The following is a 10161-nucleotide window of genomic DNA, read 5'->3' on the forward strand; positions in this document are numbered from 1 at the left end:
TCTTAAATAAATAAAACACATGATATGATATAAATTACTTTAAAAATCATAAAATAAGAGGTTTTATGATTAATAATTAAAATTATTATATTTTATAGCAAGTTGAGCAAATTTTAAAAAAATTCACAACTGCGATAATTGCAATAACCGCGAAGATTTTCGTTATATCCGTAACCGTAATAAATGTGATACAACCAAAAATATAATCCTTACGCAATTTAAATCCCTGGTTACATGGACTCTATTGCCTGGAGATCAGCCAATGTTGGACATATCTCCCCTGTTAATTTACTTGAACTCAGGTTCCTGGACAAAATCAACCAATAAGGAAGGAGAATAAGGTACCATTATCATAAATAATACAATCATCTACCAGTTTTGTATTTGTTGAGACAAGCCATATAAATGAAATCGATCTACCAGGCTTCAAGTTACATGAGGAAAAATCAACTTGTTTTCAGTTTCTTGCAACCTGGAATGAACCTAAAAATGCTCTTTGAACAAATGATCCTAATAAATATTTGGATGATTTGAAGTGCACTCACAGTGAGATTATCCTTGGAGTACTGTTAAACCAGCAGCTCAAACCACTCCACGAATACTCTTTTGGGAGGCATGGGTCTCCTTGCCGGTCATCCCTGTTTATGTTGTATGTAAGCTTGATGGACATGATAGCATCAGCTATGATCATTCAGAATAGAAATGTAAGAAATTGGAATGAGCTAACAATTATATGTCCAATTGCACTCAAAGGCATTTCAATTAGAGTGTGTTAGTATTTGCAAACACATTTCCTTTCTGCAAAGGTGGTAGCTCAATTACTTCCTTCTAATCATGATATGGCATTTCATTCTTGATTGTTGCAGAGAAGTTGAACCTCATTGGAACTACTTTTCACCTTTTATGCAAATAGCTATCCATTATCTATTCCCTTACGTAGAAAATAGCCCATTGGACGGGTCAGCTAAAAATGACATTAGTTCTCCTTCCGCAAATGTCGTACTTCTTTTTGTTTGTTTCATAACCGCATTAATGGATTGAGAATGATTAAACAAATTCAAGTACGGTTAGCCATAAGATCTAAACATGTTTTTTTATCTAGAATGTGCAAGCCAATGGTTAGCAAATTTTCAGATTGCAGAATTTTTTTCTTAACAAAAAATGAAAAATGAATCATTTGAATAGAAGGATATAAAAAGGAAAATGTACCATCTGATAGGTCTGTAGGAGAAAGTCGGAATTGTTGAAGTCCGTAAAACTCGAGGGCATTGAGGATTGGAGGAAGGCTAGATTCCATTGTTCTATAAATAGTAAAATCAATATTCCCTTCAATCCGCAACTTCTGGAAACTTATGGACAATGTCTTTAATTATTCAAGAGTAACAGGTCCATATTTGACACCATTCAAAGTTATGCTTAATTCTCTTGGTTGACCATTAGCCAAATCCTCAAGTTCAGCAAAGTGAAAGTAGACATTGTTTTCATAGTCAGAATTGGAGGAAGAGGAAGTCAAGGACTTGGAGCCATTGGATGGCTGGACAGCAGTTCTCAACACCTCAGCTGGTAGTTTATACAAATTACCACCGCCTTGAATATCAATATCCAATGAGGTATTAATTGGAACAGAGCTTGGAAGTTGGGCAGGATACCAGACACGGTCATAAATATCATCCTTGTACCTATTTGAGATACATTGGCCTCAGTACAATATAGTCATTGACTTGACCACAAAACTTTCATAATAGAAAATTGATGAATGTCTATGAACAGAAAGATGAACTAAAGGAACCATAAATTTGACATTGTCAATTCAGAATGCAAACTGACCTAAAAACAGCACCCCCAAAGCTAGGGGTTCTAAATAAAGGCTTTTACTCTTTGATATTGGATCTGACTTGTGGCGATTCATGTATGAAGCAGAAATAAAATGATTGATTGGCCTATTTTCAATGAAATAGGTGCATAATTGCATATTCTAGGAGTTCCTTACCACTCCACTGGATACAGGTATCAATGAAGTCCATGCTTGCCACTTAGGAAATTGAACTTGGAGCCTGAAGGTTCTCTTCTTTGAATTTTGCTAATTTTCCTAGAGAAGCTATTTCCTGCAACGACAGATATAGCTTGTTTAAATGTTGACTAACAGAGGTAACTCCCTCCACGCTTGCCAGTTGTAACTTAATACATGTTTCTAGTTCTAATTCTATGCGGTGTTTCTGCTTTTGCACTTCTCTGACAGTCAAATCATTTGCTTGCTTTTGTTGCTTCTATCTGAGGCAGTTAGAAGTATCAAATTGCAAACGGGGATTATACGAAAGGGTTGCTTGTTATCTGCTATAGGTTTGAAAATGCTCTGCCGTTGAAGGGGGCTGCTTTTTCTGCTCCATTAAACTGATAAGTAGGTATCAACCAAGCCCAGAACGAGCCCTTCTCTTCTTATAACTTTACCTGTTTGAGATTTGGACTCATTCCTTCTTAGTTTCAAATCCATTACATGAGGAGAAAATGTGGGTTTTTATAACTTTTGCTGACAGGAAAAGTGATTGTTGCAATGCAGGATTCTGGATAGATAATACTAATACAACTGTTTGAGGAACCAGACTGCTTACCTGACACTAACCTGCTGGCCAGCATCGGAACCCAGGTCGTAAATCCCCATATTAATCAGTGCTGAAGACCCGGTTCCAGAAGTCGAATAGTTTGAAGGTCTTATCTCCAATGAAGAAACCAAAGGTGTTCCAGAACCAGTGTTCACAAGACAAACATACTCAGTATCTGCAGGAAAAATGTTAATAATCTCGTAGAACTCCTAGTACCGTTGAATTCCACAGTTGCCCAGTAATTAACCCCGAGATACAAGTCAAACTTGGGGGCCTGATTCTTGCCATCGTAATTTCCATGCGAGAAGGAAGCACTGATTCGATAGCTGTTCTTAGCTTGTTCGAGAATCAGGGTGTAGCAATTCTTCCTTCCCTTTGGAAAACTTCTAATGGAGAGTTTGATTGGAGAGAATTTATGTATTTTCTTTTGGAATTTTATTATTGAGTATTTGATTTATATGTTTGGTTTAATGTAATTGATTCTAAAAAAAATGACAGATTCTCAATGGCATTAAAAGTCTCAAAATCAAAAACTCATATTTTTTATAGTATTTTAAGATTTCATAAGAAAAATTACGTTATTTTTAAATTTGACTTGAATAAAAAATTATAAAATAATCATTATTATTTTAAAAAGTATGTTTATAAGTGACTATAAATCAATTGTAAATTTTTACTATTAAAAATTTTTTTTATATTACACTTAATGACATTTGGCATAAAAAAATACCTTAAATAATCTTGTTCAATTGTTTTTTAGGATTATTTAAAGTGTTTTTTAGCTAAAAATACCTTAAATAATCTTATTCAAATTTTTTTAGGATTATTTAAGACATTTTTTGTTAGAAATATTTAAATAGTCTCTTAAAAAATTTATCAAAATTATTTAAGGTATTTTATGAACCTCTCTTATAGTATTTTAAGATTTCAAAAGAAAAATTATATTATTTTTAAATTTGACCTGAATAAAAAATTATGAAATAGCCATTACTATTTTAAAAAGTATATTTATAAGCGACTACAAATCAATTGTAAATTTCTGTTACTAAAAAAAAATTTTTATATTACACTTAATGGCATAATAAAAAACATCTTAAATAATCCTGTTCAATTTTTTTTAGGATTATTTAAAGCAATTTTTGGCTAAAAATACCTTAAATAATTTTGTTCAATTTTTTTTAGGATTATTTAAGGCGTTTTTAGTCAAAAACATCTTAAATAGTCTATTAAAAAATTGATCAGTATTATTTAATGTGTTTTCTAACCAAAAAATATCTTAAATAATCCAAAAAAAAATACTAAAAAAAAAGGAATCGAACCTACAACCTTATAATTAATAAACATATGTTTTAACAAACTAAGCTACTCTAATTTTTTTATATTTTATCTCTTAAATCTTATAAGTAATTAAAGAGATTATTTAAGATTTTTTTTGGTTAAAAATCCCTTAATAATACAGTTCAAAAAATTGAAGGGTATTTATTAAATAATCTTCTTAAAAGAACATTAAAGCGCTAAAAAGAAAGGTCAAATTTATAACTTTATAGTTAATAATCATATACTTTAACTGATTGAGTTACTCCAGTGAAGATTATTATTTAAGTTTTTTTTATAAAAAAAAATTAAATAATCCCCTTTAAACAAAATTAAAGATATTTAAGGCATTATTGATAAAAACGCCTTAAATAATTTTTTTTTAAAAAAATATTAGAGATTATTTCAGGTAATTTTTTTGTCAAAAATACCTTAAATAATATCTTTTAAAAAATTAAAGAGTATTATTTAAAGCATTTTTTATCAAAAATATCTTAAGTAATTTTCTTGTAAAAAAATTAGAGATTATTTACAGTATTTTTAGACAAAAACACCTTAAATGATATTCTCATATTTTTTAAATGACATTTATTTAAGGTATTTTTGGATCAAAAACATCTTAAATAATTTTTTTAAAAAAAAATAAAAATAATTATTTAAGATATTTTTTAACCAAAAATACTTTAAATAATCTCTAATTTTTTTATTGATGATATTTTATAAATAAAAATAACAATCAAATAAAATATTTATTTATTTATTTATTGTTAAATGTATTATTTGTCATTTAGATATTTATTATTAATAAAAAGTTATAATAATATATGTTAAATAGATTATAATAATTATTCAAAAATTAATATATATAGATTTTTTTCAATAAAATAAATGAATTTAAAAACGTAATATATTTAAAAAAAAAACTAAAATATCAATTTTTTATAAAACTTATTTTTTAAAAAATTTAAGATTTTACGAATTGAACCACCCCTAAGCTTCTTACACCACTTCCCAAATTGATTGTTGTTGAAATTGAATTATGGTAATGTCTCGTGATTTTCTCCACCGCTAACGAAATCTTTGTCTGACTTGAAAAATATCCCGGTCGCATCATCAAATTAGTCATCCTCCACCCCACAATCAATGCTTATGAAACGTTCAGATTTTATTAAAGAGTTAGATTTCACAATTTTTTTTTATGCAATTCACTTCAATTTTATGATAGTACTGAATTTTAAAAACAACACTTGTCTGAAAGTTGTAAGACAATGTTCTCTCAATTGAAATGACATTGGACTATATTCCAGGTCTTTTCTGGATTCGGAATACAGATACGTGTCCAATAAATAAGATTACATTATTTTTTTATTATGTTTTATATTGTTTATTTTGAGAATAAAAATATACTCTAAATAATGAAATAAAATAAAAATCATAGATCACAACTCGTCATCTGGTTTAAAATCTAGAAAATTATACAATAGACAGCCATAAAGTTCTATACTCGTTTCTTCAACATAGTATTAATTTTTCCTTTTTTGAAAAAAAGCTCAAGAAAACTTGTGCATGATTTACCTGGATTTTCAGTGGCAGTTTTCTTCTGTCAACATCCTCACTGTTGATTCCCCCGGCGGCAAGCATTAAATTCCCAAAAGAAATAATGGCGAAAATAAAGAGCAGCAACGGATTATGAAACACCACCATTAATGATACTTTACCCATAGATATGTAAAATATATGCTGTCGTCGTTATCGTCTCTCTCTGCCAATATTTTTCAATGTTAATTTATAAGCTAATTTGCTTGTTGCATGTACTATGCACGTATTATTTTTATTTTATTTAAATTTAAATAAAAATAAAAATTAATATTATTAAATTATTAATATATTTAAAATATATATAAAATATAAATAATATAACTAAAATATCAAATCACAATAAAAATATAAATTTTAATTAACAATTTAATAAACTGTAAAATATGTGATAAATAATATTGGAGGAAAAAAAATCCAGAAAATATTGTAAAAAATATTATTAATTATGCCAACAAAATATTAAAATAAAAACTAAAAGTCTTATTACTTCAAATGAATTTTATTCAATTTGCATCACTTCTAATTTTTTTTTATCATTTTTGTACACCTGCAAATTTATATAATTTTAAGATAAATTTTATTTATTTAAAAGAAATAATGATTTTAAATGTTTAAATAATATACGTGATAACTTACTCTCATATACATAATTTTTTAAGAGTTTCAGTAATATCATAATCTTCAGCATCTATATGGCTTTTCAAATCTTTGTCCTTTTTAATTATTTTGATATTGACATCTGATACGTAATTATGTTCCTGTAAAAATGAAATGAAATATTTTAAATTTTAAATAATAGTATTAAATTATAAACAATTATTTAAGAAAATTATTGGCAAAAAGTTTTAATGAAATGTATTAAACTGCTTACTTTTTGTATTTTTTTTAAATATCGACTCTCCTCTGCATAAAATATCTCATGAACATATGTAACAGTCAATCTTGAACTTTCATGAACAAAGTTGTAATCATTGAATTCTACTTAAAAAATATATAAACAGCCTATTAACTCTTTCAATATTTTTTCTGCTTTGACATCTTTATCTTTTTGTGAATGAGTTTTATATCTCTCCCCAGAAGATGGATGAGCATAAAATAATATGTCAATAGACATTCCTCTCTTTCTAAGTTTCCATTAATAATACTTTACCCATAAATATGTAAAATATATGCTTTTGTCGTTGCCATTTCTCTTTACCAATATTTTTCAGTGTTAATTTTTAAGGTAATAAGTCCAAACAGCGATCATAGTAATATATAGTAGCTTTACTCAGTTAGGTACTTATATTCATATATAAGCACTGACCATAAGTTTTGCTCAGATCCTTTGTACATATTATCATAACGTCTAAATTCGGAAATCTATCGCTAGACATTGACTTTTAGGGAGTCGCCACCAATCTTAAATTTGTATTATCCAACGCCCATCAAAAGATAGTACCAGCTTAAATTTGTATTATCCAATGAGCCTTAAAATTTTACCGAGTAATTAATTATTGGAAATTATTCTCAATTGACTCTAATACTTTTAGCAAAAAATTAAAAAAATTCCCTCACCTCAAGAGTATGCAAGAAAAACTATTGTTTCACTTGTAGAAGCTCCATCGTCGGATTATTTAAAAAAAATAAAAAATAAAAAATAAAATAAAAAAGAAGAAAAGGATGATTGTTCTTGTGCAGAAAAAATTGATACTTTCAACTTTTCCCTAAAAATATTTTTTAGAAACTTTGATTTTCAAGAAAAATTGATACTTTCAACTTTTCCTCAAAAACCCTTTTTTGAAATGTTATTTTTAAAGAAAATTGATACTTTCAACTTTTCCTCAAAAACCCTTTTTTGAAATTTTATTTTTAAAAAAAATTGATACTTTCAACTTTTTTCCAAAAATATTTTTTTGAAACTTTGATTTTCAAGGAAAATTGATACTTTCAACTTTTCCTCAAAAACCCTTTTTTGATTTTTATTTAAAGAAAATAGAATAATAAAACAAAATAAAAGTGAAAATAAATAAAAAAATAAAGAAAAGTAAAACAAAAATAAAAATAAAATAAAGATAGAAGAATATTAAATAAACTTAAACTAATAAATAAAATAAATAAATAAATAAATTCAAAAAAAAAACCTAAAGCGGCTCGGAGTACGGCTCGACTCAAGGAAGAGAAACGGCTCGGAGAAGCAGCTTGACACGTCGGCTCAGCTCAGCTAACGACTCGGGGAGGCAAAACACGCGCGAATCAGGAAGCGGGTCGACGCTTGGGTCGGGTCGAATCTCGATAAAACGCGCGGATCCTCTAGGTTATTTAACGTAAAAATGACGTCATTTTGGGAAGGTATATAAGGCTATTTCCTTCGTTTTTTGACAAAAACCTTTTCCATTCTCTCTCTCTTCCTTTCTTTTTCTCTCACTTCTCTCTAAAACGATCGAAGAACTTCGGTTGAATATTCACTGGATTCTAGAATTTTTCATCGAAATTTGGGTTTTTCACCAAAAGTTCGTCGAAAAGTTGTCAGTTTCTGAGAATCGTCACCGGAAACTGGGCAGCTGGCCAAAAACTTCAAATTTGGCCGAAATTGTAGCTAAAAAATTCAACCTTCACCGAAAAAATCACCTGAATTTGAAAATTTTCTAGAAATTTTCAGAAAAAATTTTCGCCAAAAATCTTCAAAAAATCTTTTCGATTCTCACAGCTATTATAACACTTCTTAACATTTTTTAGCCTTCAAAAATTTTCTATACGTCTTTTTCCCTCAATCAGTAGCCTTTGTGCTCACTGTTTTTCTCTATGTCCTTCCTTCTGTTCCAATACCTATTTATAGAGATTGATCAGAAGAGTTTCTGATCAATCTTTATTCCTTTTTGGATGGGGATTCAATCTTTGAATCCAATATGGATTCTAATTGAATCCCCATTCATGGTAGGATTCTTCAAAGATCAATCTCAACCCTAGAAAAAAAAAGAAATCTGATAAATGAAAAAAAAAATCAGATAAATGAAAAAAAAGAAAAAAAATAACAGATAATTAAAAATAATAATAAGATAAATCAAAAATATTACAAGATAAATAAAAATAATAATAATAAATAAATTATAATATAATAATAAGTATATAACTAGATAAATAAAATACATATAAATATTAACAGAAAAAAATAAATAAATAAATAAAGATATACATATATTAATACATAGTAATAATAAATAAATAAATAAAAATACATAAGATACAAAGGAAGAAAAAAAGATATAAAATAAAAATAAAAATAATATAAAATACAAAATAAAAGCCAAATTGGGCTTACCCATTTGGACCAAGCCCAATTGATCCGGGCCTGGACCAAATTGGGTGTCTATAGCTGCCCCTCTTTGCACATTTTTTGTGAAACAGAAATTGCGCAAAAACGTAGACACCCAATCAAGACTCAACTCGACATTTTTATTTTTTGTTTTTTTTTGTTTTTTTTTTTTTGTTTTTGACCAAAGCTCCTCTAAGCAGAGGCTCAACGACTTTGAGAAACATAAATGGCTCCTCTAATCAGAGGCTCAACAACTTTGGAAAAATAAATTGCTCCTCTAAATAGAGGCACCACGACTTTTGAAAGTAAATTGCTCCTCTAAACAGAGGCACCATGACTTTGAAAAGTAAATATAAATTGCTCCTCTAAACAGAGGCACCACGAATTTGGAAAGTAAATTGCTCCTCTAAACAGAGGCACCATGACTTTGAGAAAGTAAATCACTCCTCTAAACAGAGGCAACAGAACTTTGAAAAGTAAATTGCTCCTTGACAATCATGTTCAAAGGAGTTATAAATAGTCATTGAAGACATTTTGTAATGGAAACTCAAAGATTCACAATTTGAGTTCAACATTCATAGTTCAGATTCACAAGAACCTTCCAATTTTGTAAGAATTTACTGAAATTTGATTCTCAAGATTTCAGTTTCATTCAAATTTGCAAGATCTCAAGATTTGCATTTGCAACTTGCAAGACTCACATCAAAGATCCTCATTTGAATTTTGGAGGCTCACATCCAAAAGTTCAAGGCTTTTCAAAGGTTCTCATTTGGCAAACTTGAAATTCATATCCAAAAATCTAAAGCTTTTCATTTGAATTTTGGAGATTCACATCCAAAAATTCAAAGCTTCTCATTTGAGTTCAAAGGCTCACATGCAATAAACTTAGAGTTTCACATCTAAGTTCAAAGGTTCTCATTTAAAACATTAGAAATTCATATCCAAAAGGTTGAAGCTTTGTATTTTGGAGATTCACATCCAAAAGTTCAAAACTTTTCATTTGTTCGAAGATTCACATTCGACGAACTTTAGGGTTTCACTCCTCAAAAGACTCTCATTTGAGTTCTTAAAAATTCTCATCAAAATATTCACAATTTGTTTTTCAAGTGACTCAAAAATTTACATGAATGAATGTCATGACCAAATATGCACATGCCTTCTTAATAATGCAAATGTGGTAACCTATATTCTCATAGTGCCATGCATGTTTAAACAAAGTTTAATTCATCAAATTATGTGCATGTACTATTCAAGCAACGATGTCACCATGATGCATGTAATGCAGATGTTTATGTAACAAAATTCTAAATAATTATGGAATATGATCCTCAAGATCCTACCATCTCACATTCT

At 28.5% G+C, this 10161-nt stretch overlaps 1 pseudogene across 1 annotated transcript; it reads right to left on the reverse strand.

Annotated features, from left to right (window-relative positions):
• Window positions 1–206: 206 nt before the first annotated feature.
• Window positions 207–5618, reverse strand: LOC149510689 (putative LRR receptor-like serine/threonine-protein kinase At1g05700; annotated as a pseudogene). The gene is made up of 7 exons (XR_016335044.1): window positions 5490–5618; window positions 2769–2973; window positions 2610–2670; window positions 1828–1940; window positions 1210–1698; window positions 546–681; window positions 207–306 (listed from the first exon to the last, which is right to left on the reverse strand). The product of XR_016335044.1 is annotated as a putative LRR receptor-like serine/threonine-protein kinase At1g05700 (transcript).
• Between the last annotated feature and the right edge of the window lie 4543 nt (window positions 5619–10161).

The sequence above is a fragment of the Durio zibethinus genome, chromosome 28 (genome assembly GCF_047325235.1).
Source record: "Durio zibethinus cultivar Kanyao isolate XHJ-2024 chromosome 28, ASM4732523v1, whole genome shotgun sequence".
Classification (NCBI taxonomy): Eukaryota; Viridiplantae; Streptophyta; class Magnoliopsida; order Malvales; family Malvaceae; genus Durio; species Durio zibethinus.